This window comes from Ctenocephalides felis, unplaced genomic scaffold (assembly GCF_003426905.1).
Source record: "Ctenocephalides felis isolate EL2017-DRISC unplaced genomic scaffold, ASM342690v1 CF-g0.4_SCAFFOLD_01886, whole genome shotgun sequence".
NCBI classification, from domain to species: Eukaryota; Metazoa; Arthropoda; class Insecta; order Siphonaptera; family Pulicidae; genus Ctenocephalides; species Ctenocephalides felis.
Genome location: NW_020538040.1, coordinates 27,843,038 through 27,858,858, shown reverse-complemented (window position 1 = coordinate 27,858,858; position 15,821 = coordinate 27,843,038). Strand labels below are relative to the sequence as shown.

The 15,821-nt window shown below is 26.9% G+C and overlaps 1 protein-coding gene across 1 annotated transcript in view; it reads left to right on the top strand.

Moving 5' to 3' along the window:
- The first annotated feature begins 14,152 nt into the window (after positions 1-14,152).
- The window catches only part of LOC113374819, a 226,363-nt gene continuing 224,694 nt past the window's right edge, over positions 14,153-15,821 (top strand). The window contains exon 1 of the mRNA XM_026614784.1: positions 14,153-14,489. The gene's annotated coding sequence lies outside the window, so the exon portion shown is untranslated. The remainder of the gene's footprint in view (positions 14,490-15,821) is intronic.

Below are 15,821 nucleotides of genomic sequence, written 5' to 3'. Positions count from 1 at the left end.
ATAACAAAAAACAATTTAATTTAAAATATACATCGAAATATAATAACTTCTAATTACAAAATATATTCTTTTGAATTTGATTTTTGCATACAGTCATCATCTAATAAATTAACCAATAAAATAGAGGTGGGTCAGACTTTCTAACCTAGGAAAAAATGTTTGGTTTCTACACCAATTTCAGTAAAGATTACGGAATAAGCATTAACTTGGGGTTCTACATTCCAACTATTAAAACAAATCCTATTGCTATCAATACTTTGCTTTCATGTTAAATTTTTTATTTATTGACTTCCAAATTAATAGTAACACAGCGCCAGTATCATACCTATTAAATTTATTATCAAAACCAAGGAAAAAGTAGCGTTGATAAGCTATTTCATTTTTAAATATACGACAATGTGCTTTCACATATGTCTATTTTACATTATGTAATCATGTGTTTCAAAATCAACATTATTTTTATTGGATTCAAATCATCTTACTTTGAACTATCTAGTTAACTTTTCGAATTATTGAATTAATGAGAAGCTTTTTATTTACTTGGATTCCACCAGCAATTGTTTGTTGCTTTTTACATTTTTTTTTCATTCAGAGATATTTAGGAAGATAGAGATTAATCAAACCGAGGTATCTCATATATTCAAAAAAAACTCAAGCAAGACTTTTTTCTTATATATTCAAATAAACTCGACTTTTACTCAATCCCTCAATTGTTCGCTCCAATATTATTCCAGTAAAATAAAACTATTTATTAATAATTATTCTAATTTTTTATATTTTTTTTTACTAATATAGAAGCATAACTGAGACCATAAAATTAAATTTAGTTAGTCATATCAATTATTAGAGAAGATCCATATTAAAAAATAGTAACGAAACTTTTGACCAAATTACGTTTTATATTGTTGATATATACCTTAATTATTTAGATATATAATTAATACTTTCCATGTAGCATTTTATAGAAATATTATAAATTTCTTGTTGCACAGATTTATAATTGTGATACTGGAGAATAAAGTGAAATTATGGTGGAGAGCAATATCTGCACAAAAAAGTCATTGTCATTATAGTACAAATTGTCAAATTTAAATTTCATCTAGTAATTTTCTTCAGGAGACATACAACATATCATCATATTATTAAAATATATTTTTATACATAAATATACAAAATTTGATATAATGAATGATATTTATAAATGTATATTTGAATTAAATCTAAAAAAAAAATTGGAAATTTAATTCAACGTTTTTTTTTTTTTTCTCTCTATTATTTCCATTTCCACTATAATATCAGCGATGGACACTTAACTGGTAAAAATCTGGCAAACTAAAAAAATGCTAAATGGAAAGACAAAAAATAATTTTGAATATTTTTATAAGTATATTTTGATATACCTTAAAACTTTCTACGGAATTTGTTGAAGTACTTGTTGGATATTATGATTAAGCCTCAAACAAAATGAAAGTTATTACAGTATACTTTAACAAGTTATAGTACTCTAATAATGAAAAATTTAATCGATATGTTAAAATTTTTTACAGAATTGATAAATGATACCAAGTATTTTTAAAAGGCCATATTTAACATATTTGATATAAGAATTACGAGCTTATTTTAAGTAACATAACTTATTTAAATATACAGTTGATTAAAATATGTTTAAAATATTTAAAAAACTGACTATTTATTTGGAAAAAATGGACAACCTGTGTGATATAGATAAATTTTAAATTTAAGTATATACATAGTAACTACGTATTATTGTTAGAGATAATTATATTGTATTTGTCCCTTAATGTTTTATAAAGTAAACAATTTATAACAAAATTGAGAACTGACTCTGTACAGCATTGTGATTTTGAAACTAAAATCATAATAAATTTGACCAAAATTAAGTAGACTGCAAAGTTTATCATATTGTATTTATAAAGTTTAAAAAAATAATTGTATAAATTAAACAAATGTGAAATTAAATACCGAGGATTAATTGGAAGTATTGATACTAGTTAAACAAATTAATTAGATTTTGATTGCTATTTTTGAGCCTGGTATTCATATTTATATATGGGTATTCAAATAATGTTGTCCTCGCCAATTCGAGAAAATTTTTAACAAATTACTTTTGGATTAAAAATTAATTAAAACAAACTATTAGTAGAAAATCATTGTTATAAACAAAGTATTATCTATTGCAATATTTTAATTAATTTACCTATTTTGTCTATTAACACTTTCCACTCGGGAATTCCAAAGTTAATATGTATTTTGTCGCCGGAGCAGCGGCATCCGAGTGGAAAGGGTTCATTTTAATTGAATGATAAATCGTGAATATCGTACTCATTGATTATTTATTTTAATACATATGCATTATTTCTACAAAAACATTTTTATTTGGCCATCTATTTTCGTTATTTATTTATATGAATATTGTGAAATACTAGCGATATATTATACGTATATATCATTTATAAAATTTGCCGAATTTGTTGTTATTTTCCGCTTTTATTTTGCATAAATATTTACTTGCTACTTTTACAATTCGTATTAACATTTTTTTTTCACAAAAAGTGCAATGGTATACCATCTGTATAGAGTCAATTCACCCAAATTAGATGAATATGTAATATATGAAACATAGTTCTCTATGAAAAACAACATTAAAAATTAATCTATTAATTAGTTTGTAGTAGTTCCATATAGCAGTGTTAAGTATTTACTTCAATGATATGTCCAAAACTCTATTAGAATTATAAATATTATTAACTATAATATACTGAATACAATAGATATTTAAGATAGTCATTGGTAATTAATTTATAGACGCGAATGTTTATGATCATATTTTATCATAATTTTTTAATTTAAAATTGCATTTTATTTCTTTTGAAGCATCTTTATTTCGACAATGTATATGATATCGTTAATTAAAATTTCAAATAAATGATAAATTTAACTTCTTACGTTCTTTTGATGTTTCGTTATTTTTTTTTTTTTCATTAAATTGCATCCTATCATTTTTTATGTTCATTCATAGATCATATGAAAATTTACTTACCACCAAAGACTGAACTCGTATACTTACTCAAGATTGCCAAATTCTTTAAATAGTTTTAATATTCCATATATTTTACTAAATTGGAACACAAGTTACATAAAAAGTAATTTTTGTATTGAATTTATTAGCCTAATGGAACTACTATGAAAATGTTAAATTAATTATTAATAAAAGTTAAACATCTGATTAAATCAGATTACTATTCCTGTTGTCTTCAAAATGCACGCAAAACCGTCTCAAATTAGTCTCTGTAAGACACTTAAAATAATATTATTAAATTATAGGCTTAACTTAAAATATATAGGTAAAATCATATTGAATTATTTTGTATGATTATATTTTGATATTATATATTGTATAAAACATCATATTATATTGAAAAAATATTGTACGCATAATTAAATTATTAGTGTATGAGATATTGGGAGAAAATATTGTTGGCAATTAATTTTATAATTCAATGACTGGCTTTTATTTGATTTCTGGACTTAGTGATTAAAAATTAATTATTAATTATTTGTTGCGGTTTAAATACAAATTTTAAATACTTATTTATCTGAATTATGCTTGGTTTATATAATTAATTCAAAATACAAATATTTGATTGCATTTGATATTTTTATAAACGTTTGATGAACCATATCATTCATTGCATTATAAAACTGCCCCATTACCGTGGCCATGTATATTAAATGTTAGCTATATATTATATTCTATTATGTAAATATATTTATATAAAAAAGAATCACAATGTATAAAAATGTATAAACATTGAGAGATCGATGAAAATAACAAAAATTAAATTAAAAAAATATCTATGTAAGCCCAAAATATTTTCAAATAATACTAAAACATTGTGATTTTTAATAAAATATTTAATATTTCAAGATTTTGCCAAAAATTTTAGTTTGAATAATTAAGTTTTAATTCTATGCTTCCTTCGTATTGCTTCCAAACTTAAATATAACTGATGATGTATTCCAAAAAAAACTTCAGAACGTTTTTTTAATCATAGTTATAATAAGTGAAAGTTTTTGTTAATTTAAATTGATTTCTAAACTAATGGGACAGCTTTAGGATCATTTTCAATAAATGGATAAATTTTGTCGATGCAGGTCGAGGATTTTTTCGTTTTCGCAATTTCCATCACATAAATAAAAAACCGCTATATTTATTCAAATATATATTTTATTTTCAGCACTAAAGAAATAAATGAATAATTATTGTTGCTGAACAATTATAATTATTTGTTTAATGAGATACTTCAAGTCTTCTCCAAAATGTACACAACATTTACAAAGAAATAACTATTCCAATTATTTTTATTAAATCTATGAAGCAATTATACAATTTTAGAACATCTAACATAATTTAAATCAAGATACTATTTTGAATGATTATAAACCAATTTTGAAAGTATTTATATTATTTTGAATGACCATCAAAATTATGAACATGTTGCTGAAAAGTGCTGTGGTTTTTTTGTTTATTACCTGAATGGTACATTATAACAAAATTTATACATCTTTATAAAAAAAATGCAATAGTGTTAGTCATCATACTTCTTCGAAACAAATTTTTATTAAATTTTATACGAGTCCTACGTTCAGTAGGACTGAGAAATAGTAAGGGTTGGTTATAATTGAGATTTATTTTAATTTTTTGGTTCAATTTAATTTTTTTGTGATGCGTAATTAAACAACAAATACAGTCTTCAATTTTCACCTTCCTACACAAATTTTCAGTCAGTGAATGTTTTTCACTGAATTTCAATTCAGATTTTCTAGAGGTTTGATTCAAAGTTTATAGAGCTTAAGGTAAAGTCCAAATTTAACTTAAAAAGATAATTTAATAAAAAATTTTAATAAGTGTCATCGACCACTAACATTTTCTTTCAATTTTTGGAACCAATTTTCGGTTACAATGCGGAATTGAAATCTTCATACAACCCTACATTTTCACTCTTTTTCTAATAACCCCTATTATGTATTAATTATTTTAGTAATTCATCATTTTTTAATCATTTTTCTTCCCGCACGACATTTGATCAATTTTCGTCCCTTTTGTGAATTTTTTTTCTCAGAATTTTGAGTAAGCTTTTCCTCCCGAAGAAAGGCTTATTTTTTTCTTAAGAAAGCACATATTTACTAAAAGGTAATTGTACGGTGAAGATAATTTTACTGGGAGGTATTTGTAAGGTAAAGAGAAATCTCATGCGATTTCTAAGACTTGCAAAAAGCTCACGAGTTTAACATATTGTGTATTCAAAACTTTTATCTAATTATTAATATATAAAATCATTAATTGATTACAATGTAGTATTAATATCTCAAAGCACTATAAAATTATCATGTTCTAAAAATGTATAATTGTTTGGTACAAAAATTTAGTTTGGCGAATATGATGATAGTTACCGGCTGAAGAGAAAGATTTAAAAACTCTAGAAAATATTTTTATCATTCCGAAAATGTGAAAACGAAATAATTCTTTACTAATGCTCGAATCTAGTTAAGATTATATTTAGTTGACGTTACTAATAAAAAGCCCATAAATATAATTATAAACGCACTATGGCGAATGCACTGATGTTGTTACCTTATACAGACTCATATTATCTATGATAGACTGTAATCTTAAAAATCTGTTAATCTAGAATCTATAAGCTTTAATCTGTTAAACTATTATAAAACCATTTGTATATAAAGGTCCTAAATTTAATGAATGTTTGTTGTTAAAACAATACGTTTGCTTAGTAAATGTAAGTAATTTATAAAAAAAAAGAAAAATTATGGGAAGATATAAGTGAAGAAGTTTAACAACTGATCAAAACTGATCAAAATGTACTTAAAAATAAATGATAAAAATAAAATTTCATTTGTTAGAAAAATTATTTTCTTACAAACGTATATTCAAGTATAATAATATAGAAAGATAGAAGTATTGATGGGCATGGAAAACATATCTAAATAAATCTATCATATATATATATATATATATATATATATATATATATATATATATATATATTGAGTTCTTATTGTTTATTAAAATGTAACTCATGAACTATGTCAAATTCAAATTTGATCAAATACGAATTGATTCTAAAAAAAACTTTAAATTTAAGCTACAAAGTTGAACTTGGTATTTTTTAGATTCAGGAGTCAATTTCTCTTATAAAGCTCTTCTCTTCATATAAATTTGTAGCAAAAACAACGTATCTATCAACTATATTTGGTGTCCAGTCAGGCGTTTTAGATATAAAACCTAACTTAGATAGAAAATCATATATGCATCTTTCTGATGTGCAAATATAACACACACGTGAAATTTGGTATTAAGTGCATAACGCCTGATCGCACAGCAAATACATAACATTTCGACAGTTTTTACTACCAATTTATATGAAGAAAGGAGCGTAACATCGGTCTATTTTATAAGAAAATTAGCCCCTTAATTTAAACAATTTTTTTTGTTGACATTTTTTAATTATGTTAGAAGACTTGTCTTTCCTTAAATTATTTACAGACAATAATATAAGAAATTGTATCAGAGCAACATTTGAGTTTGACACTTTTCTTGTAGTCCATTATAAAAATAGATTTATTTGGTGTTACATAGTTCCTGATAAATTTCTCTACAAAATCTTGCATAGAGTGCTAACAATTCTATTTATTCTTATCTTATTAAAAGAAACTTTTTTAGGAACTATGAAAAGGTAGAATATTGAAACACGTGTATAAAATGTATAAACAACTTATGGACCGAATATGTTAAAAAAGATATATGAGATTTTAAATGTCATTAAAAAACCTACTCATATTGGGATCGTATGAATATATATATATATATACATATATAAAAGAAACATATTATTCAACCCCTATAAGAAAAACTATTTATTCAAACACAAACTACAATAGCTGTGCTTTTAAAATATATTATCCAAATTTTTACACTAAAAAACTTTTTTGACGATTTCAGTACCAAATGAGATTTATAACTTGCGTCATCTTATAATAAGACCATATTATAAGTATAGCAAACTGATTAAAATGTTTTCAAAATTATATCTATTATATAAAATAAATAACATGTTTTGCAGAAAATGGTTTCATTTTTCCTTATTTATGTTTTATGTGGGATAATTTACTGTGGTTTTTTGGTGGACTAAATACTACTCTTCTATATTTTTTTTAGGCATTTATTACGCTATTTGGAGAAACAAAAAATTATCTATCTTTTATTTAAAAAGTTTATTGCTAGTTCATTTTTTTGAACGTATTTGTATATTATTGGCTATGGTTTAAACTATCAATTTTCAGTTCTCAGTTATCTTTACTTTTCTAGACATTTTTGTTTATTGGCCTTATAATTAAATACATCAGACTTCTTATTTCTAGACTTTTTTAGACACCTTATTTCTAGTATTGTTTTCTTTTGATTTATGCTATAGAATATTAGTTAGTAATTCTGATAATATACTATAGCACGTTATAGTATTTGTTTGCAATATTACGAATCTTTATCCTTTTTTTTTATTACTATTTTTGATAAGGACTATTTCTTATTTACTGAAATTAAAAATATATCACAAAAGTTTACTGTTCTAAATTCAGACAAGACAAGCAAGGAATATATGCTCCTAATCCTCCGCTATACCAGACTAGTCTTCATGATACATGTGTTGCAGAACACTATTTATAATATTATATAGAATTAAATATCGGTATGTTCATTCATTATTTATAACACTTTGTCACATAATGTGCAAAAGTCCGTACAAAACAAAAAATAATTATTTAAACAAATTATTTTGAAATTGACCAAGAACAAGAGATATCGAACAAATTTAGCAATCTTCTTTATCATGTTATACGTTCCCTTTAATGTTGAATGACGATTTAAAAATAATTATCCAGGCTTTACCCAAATTCACTTTCAATGGCAACTGTGCTTAACTCTTTCGCTTCAATTGTAGTCTATGGACGACATCCACGTGACGCATTGTATGTACGGATGTCGTCCATAGACGACACGTTGTTTGCTTTTATTTCAAGATTTTAGCAAGTGTATTCGATTTTATGTACATTTATTTCACAGGGAAAATATTATTATCATTTTTTATAAAATTATCAGCCATCACAATTGCTATCATATTATTAAAATAAAACATATGGCATATGACTTATGATTATTATATGATTTAGGACTTATGAGTCAAACAATTAAGAATTGTAGTTTTTAGTTTTTTAACATATTTTTATTCATATTGACACGCTGTTCCGTACAGCAGCGACATTTCTGTGCAAAAAAACTTCCTTATCGAAAGGGTTAAATACCTATAGTAATAATTATCAAAAATTGTCTAAAAAGGTTAAACCGTAGATTGATTTTAATAATTCATTACTTGTAAAATGCACATTCAACCATAGCAATAGTTATTAGGACGTTAGTTTTTAACTTTTATTTATTATTTGTATATAAAAATTTTAGGTTATAACTTTTTCAGGAACGATTTATACATTTGAAAAAAATTTTGAATTTTGAAAAAATATTCGATTTGCATTTTTAATGTACATTGATATGATTGATACAATGAACATACGTTGATTGATTCAGCCTTGATAGCTTTTTCGGAGATACGACAGTCAATAGTTAAAAACCATCATTTTAGGGTAAATATGAATATTTTATAAACACATACCAGATTCTTCATAGAGCTTTCGCATGAACTATGAACTGTTAACAAAATTTTACTTTCTTACTACATTTGTAACAATTCTCTTAAGCAAAAATTTCATCTGTTACCAGGTTTTAATTGAAGAATTTGCAAATGAATATTGGCTTTTTATCTAATCTGAGGTTTCGTACTAATATATATGAAATTTATCTCTTTCATACGGCAAAAAGTATAAGAGACCGCATCATATATGCAAAGTTAGTATAATGTATTATTACCTAAACAAACTATTTATACTATTTCTACGTTACAATCATATTAATCAATTACAATCACAATTAGAATGATTAAAAGCAAAAAATTAAAATTTCAAATCTTCAGTTTTTTTTTCTAAAATCTAAAATTTTCTTATACCTGTTTATAAAACCAGAAATTCTAGCACTTTTTCCAATCCAGAGTTAAACGCGATATATAGATGTTATAAAAAAGTATAGCATCGTCAATGCTGTGCTGGTTAACAACATACTGCAAACCAAGATCATTTTATTTAATTTCTTACTATAATATTTTTCTCATACTATAATTAGTGAATTATAGTAACGACCAATAAAATTTACTATGACATTTATGAAAATCCAACAAAAAACTTTAGATCACTTATGTATACAATTTAAAATTATCTTTCAGAAAGTAATTAATCTGCGCATTTTAATTCTATATACAGACTTTATAATATGCTCATTCGCGTTTCACACGTGTATTTTATTTATATGTAGATGTCAACGGTAATCATTGATAGTGCAACAGCGATAATGCCAGTTTGATACTTTTATTTATACGATCAAGAACATTTAGATAAATATTTAGATAAACGAAGAAGGAGATTGATAGACGGAAGTCGTACATTGAAATTATGATACTAAATCACATTCTTTTATAACATAAATATCAAAAACGTGACTGAGCTATCAGGAAAATTTGAGCTAGTCAAAATTTTTTTTTTATTGTGTTGGTATACATGCCCCTAAAGTATGATGAAATTTTCAGCTATATTCACTGTTTACTTTGTCTGTGGTAGTCGCTAAGGTTCGACGTGTTTTTCTGAGCTCGGCGATTTTTACAATGGAAGAATTGAAAAGTCAAAGAATTTGTATTAAATTTTGCGTAAAAAATGAAATAAAGTGTTGCAAAGTGCAAAAATTCACCAGATATGGCTCCGTGTGACTTTTTCCTATTCCCAAAGTTGAAGAGACCCATGAAAGGACGGCGGTTTTCCTCGATTGAAGAAAATCGCTGAGAGTGCTCAAGGACATATCAAAAAGTGAATATCAAGGGTGCTTCGAAAATTGCAAAAAACGCTGGCATAAGTGTATTATATCTGGGGGGGACTACTTTGAAGGGGACCACATTAATGTAGACGAATAAATAAATATTTTTTTGAAAAAACGAAAATTCCGGGTACTTTTTGAACAGACCTCGTATGTTTCAAAAAAATATAACTATTTAATGATTTTTTATACCTACTGGATAGAAAAAATAAAATGATGGTCTTCATGAAATAACGATAATCTCTAGACTTCAACCGAATATTCGGTTACTATTCGGTATTTGGCATATTCCGCACCTTTTTTGATATTAGGCCGAATACCGAATATATAAAATAAAATGCTCTTTAACGCTCAGGAAAATATTGTTTGTGTTTTATACGATAAAGAGCTTGACTTGATTCTTTGTTTAGATAAAATTTGAAGACATTGATTGTATATATAATAAATTAAACTTGAACGACTTTTTAGATTATAAATGGACACGTCTAAAACGTCTTTCTGAATATTAATCAAACAATATGTTATTGTTATATATTTGTAATTTTTAATAGGAATCAATCAATGGTTGCGCTCGAGCGTCTACCAATATACAGAAAACGGCAAAACATTTATCTTTTTTAAATTTTTATTAGGATTAAATTAATTTTCTAATATATAAATAATTGGGTAACAATGATTACTTAAATGTAACTACAAAATTAAATAAATCGTTTCGAAAATTTTTGGTTTGCTCCAAAAGTGTCTTTATAGCAAGTTTCGGCGAAAATAGAAATGTTTTACTGAATCAGTTTAATATCTATCAACAATTTATGACATTAAAAGACAATAAGATGACTTGTTGAAGTTTGCTACTCAGTAGGTAACAATTGAAACCATTTGATGTAACTCGAATAAGACTAGCGTTGGATAGTTTTTCGCGACGATCGCTCGAGCCAGTTCTTTATACTTAACAAAATAGGGCATAATTATTTGTCCACGATTTAGACAAAAATCTTGAACCAATTTTGAAAATTCAAAAATTGATTGAAATATATCAGTTAGGAATCGTGATGATTAGTTTAGATTGACTCAGCCGGTTATTAAGTACAGAAAAAATAATATTATTTTTTAATTGGAGGATCATAGAGGTCAAATCAAACATGCTTAAATATTATGGTCTTCCTAAAAGTGGTTCAATTATAAAACATCATTCAAAATTGGAATAGAGTGCCTCGATAATAATATAAAATTCTATCATCAAATTTTAAAGATGAAAACCTGAATTGATTAATAATACAAATTGCCCCAAGGCAAAATACCGCTTAGCACTAAATTCTTTTAAAAACATACAATTATTACGGAATTACTTTAATATGGCTTGAAACTCCATTATACGTTTTCATTAGATATTAATTATACAATCTCAAGTCATATTAAAGGGACATAAAATATCGATAAAATAACGACATAAACGTATAATTTGAGCATTTAAATAAATACCATGTCGCCGAAGGACGTTCTTGCTCTATACGCTGATGATTTATCATTATTTTCCATTTAACAAGAATCATAAGCTTCGATTCCAATTAGAATCTATTTCTGTTTGGCCTAGTAGACGAAACTTCATAGAATTCTGATCAGAAATATTCCGAGAATCGTGGCACATATTGTGTTTACAGAGCGTGAACGACGTAAATGTCTCTAATTAGTTTAATTATTATCTATTTTAGTTTAAGATTATCAGTTTTCACGCTTCGTGAATTTAGTTTTAATAAAATCGCTAACGATCAGAGAAGTAAGAATTATTCTAAAAACACGTTATTGGAGGAAAAACATTAATTAACCTTATACAACAGGGTGTGGAAGGTATTAGCTACGAAGAAACAGGTTTAGCATTTTATATAAATAATAAATTTATATTTTATAATACTTGCAATGTAGTCTATTCGTGTTTGATTAGTAGATTATATTCGTAATTGCTAAAGTTGTAAATTGATACCACTTTTTCTAATTTTGAAAATTTAGTTCTTACTAGTGTTTTTTTTATTTTTCTAAAATTTCCTAAACTTAAGAAATCTACAATTTTTGAAGGCAAATAAATGTATTTTAAACCATGTATTTGTGAAATTTGGTGTACCTTTACATGTTGTACTTCTATCGTCTTACTAAAAATATTGCAACTGTGCAATAGAGTAGAGCGGGTAAAATGGTCTTCAACCATTATCCCAAAAACAAAATAAGTGTGGATTTTTTTTCACTATACTATTTTGAATTAGAGGAAAAATGATCATTAAAATTAGTCATCCCCTTAAATCAGGCGACATCGTAATCAAAAGATAAACGCTTACATTGTCAGTATTTTAACCAATTTATTATTTTCCCTTGTTGGTCTTCTTGTTTTGAAGCGCGTTTGTTTAATTTACGATACCTAAATATATTTTTTAAGAATACGTAATTCAACTGTTTTATAAGATGTATTATTATTTATAAGTTAGACTCAACAATTTTTTTAACTAGGCTTTAGAATAACTTACATGCGGTTGGGGAAGAAAGGATCACTTAAACTTTTATACTGGCGAAGTGTAAACAATAAGAAAATAGTAAATAAGTTTTTAAATAATTTGAAAATAAGAAGAAATTTTACAAGAGATAAATTATATTAATAATTATTTCAACTATGACGATGAATTCTTCTCATTAAGCTCCATACGAAAGTTGTATCCAGTGTGATCTTTCTAAAAAAAAAAAAATATGCCCATAAAATATTCTGTATTTCAAACAGTTGCGTTTATCCCAATTGTAACGACTATATTTCAAGAAACAATTAGTTGGATTATAATAAATTGAACAGAAATAACTACCAAAGCGAGATGTACGATAGTAGAAACAGTTGATAAATATTTTGTTTATTATGTTGAAAATCCGTTTTTTACAGTTTGACCCCCAACTTCGGTAAAAAATGCTTTGGAAAATATATATCGCGCACCCAATACAGACAACTTTTTCATTTCGTGGTTCTGTGTAATTTTGGTTGATTTTCTATTGGTCCATACTTTACACAATAAATTTTTATCACATTTACTAAATAAATACATCGATGAGTTTTTTTTGTTCTTTTGCCGATATATAAGCTCGATTCGAGTTGATTCGAACTATATTACGAATCAGGGTTTTTATCTGACTTGAATCAAGGAATTTTTAAGTCGGCGTATCATTGATTAATATTAAGCCTTACCTCTGTGTTCCTGCCCTGGGTGCTATAATGCCTGATGAATGACCATTTTACTACCATACTATAAATATGTTTAAAAATAAGCTGTTACGCGAGCTCATTTCAATATTTCCCTTTTCCGCTCCGGCGTGTGGGCTAAAAAAGACTCCGACATTACGGTAAGAACCGGAATAATTTTTTGAGATTGCAATCTGCCCGTATATTATAAATAAATCATAAAAACACTATCAAAAGGAGTCGACCATTCGAGTTCTGGCTAGGACTTCGTCCATTTAATCAGCGCTATCAGCACGCATTGATGCGAAATACATAAAAACGCAAAGCGGCATCAAATGTCAAATTTACAACGCTAAAACGCAACAAAATTCCGCGTTTGTTTGATGGCGTCGCCAGTGGTCGTGACAAACAATTGTTCAGGAACATGAGAGATTTCGAGGGCGTGGCTTTTGGTCGGATGTGCCGCCTCTTGCAGCTCGCGGCACGAATGAAACGGCGACCAAGAGTTGGCAACAGCGCCCGAAAGGCGAGGTCACATCCGAATCCGCCCGACGAAGACAGAGAGGAGAAGCGCTTCGTTTCGCTTTTCGAAAGTCAGTATCGAATCGTCCACACGGCGGAGCGCACGCTGTTTTGAAGCAGCGCTCCGAATAAAGTTAATTGGATAAAAATACAATGTAAAATTACACATTTGGTAAATTTCTAATAATTACTCAAACCTAAAAGAGCCGGTTGTTTATTTAAGTAACAAATTCGTTGTCCAAGTTCAACAATAAAGGTGCATTAAGTTCAGGAAGTGTTTTTGTTAAGTTAGCCATCGTTTTTTGTTACGTTTTTGTTAACATTTTTTGTGTTATTTGTTTATAAATCTACCCAGTGTTGTTTGTGCAAAGTTAATTCACTTTATCACTGTTTTTCTAGTGTTTTTCCTAACAGTTCTCCATATTACATTTATCCGGCGTACATTTTCTGCGCCGTTTATTCTCCTCAACCAGTTGATTGTTATAAGTTTGTTCGGTAGTGTCTGTGTTGAGAATTTAATTAACATTTCGTTCGGAATGTTTTTTGGCTGTTAGACGAACGTCTCTGTGTGTCAGTGTTAGTATATTATATTGGTGTTATATATTTAATGTGTAGAGAAACATAAAATCATCGAGAGAACGCGAACGACAACTTCCAAGACATGCCTCGTTTAATCGTGGAATAATTAAGGTGAGCACATTTAAATTAACTTGGATAATATTTCGAATGACTTCCGAACATAATTCAGGTTACGATTTTTGAGTTCGAAAACCGACTGTACTAGATCACAAAATCATATGTTGTGTTTGTGCAACGAATGATTGTAGTGAAAAAAACATTATTTTATAATGTTTACATTTTTATGCTGAATATCCTAGTACGCATATGCACACGTTCGCACGCACATATTCCAGGTTTATACGCAATAAATATCCACCATTTTTGCTATATACCTTCAAATTTCTCTTTCTTCTCTTTACATCCTACTTGTTCAATATAGGGAACACTATGGTGGGGCAGAAAGGTCCAATTTAGACTCTTTAAATAATTATACCGTCTAAACCAAATGAACTACATCAAAAAAACACATAACACGTATCAAACAAACAACTGTCGTATTATGTTCAGTAAAATTACAAATTCCTATATATAGAAATGTGCTTTCTTACTATTGTTCTAAAATTTATTGTCTCTTCCTTTTTACGGGGTAAAATGGGACTGCCAGGAGGCAAACAGATCAAACGTCTTTTTTAATTACAAAGAGATTTTGCGAAATAAATACATTACACGTATTCTACCCTGCACTTTCAAATATTGTTGTTAAATTCCGAGCTTTATGTACTTGTTTTTAGATATCGGTGGTGGTCCTTGAAGCCCCGCTTTGCCTTACTTGTATTTTTTGAACATTTTTCCTATATCATGTTTGTTTGTATTATATAATTTGATTTGATTTTTATATATTATATTATATGATTTGATTTTTCACAAAAATGTGAAAATTTTCTATTTCTACTGAACAAAATAGAATTTTGTATCATTTAAAATGCGTTAGTAGTTAGTAAAATATAACACTATTTTTGCGAACACAAAATAATATTCCGAGTTCACTTTTTGAAGAATATAAAGTATATTTCAACAAAAATATAATAGATATTCTAAATATAATGGTTCTGTTATGTTTACCGCTTCATATTCATTTTTCGGCATATCAAAGAACTTTGCATTTAATTTGTATCTATATTTTACACAAATATTTAACTGAAATGCGTTCTTAGTTAGTAAAATAAATAACTATTATTGCAAATAATGAATAATTTTCTGAGACGTATTTTTGAAGAATATTAATTATATTTGAGCAAAAATAGAGATTATTTATAGTGTAAGGCGGCGTCCAAGGTCGAATTTGACTTTGAGCAATCATATTGTGAAAACTCAACTATTTTTTTTTTGCAACGAATAACACATATCAAACAAACAGCTATCCGACTATGTTCAGTAAAACTCCCAGCTTTTAATCATTAT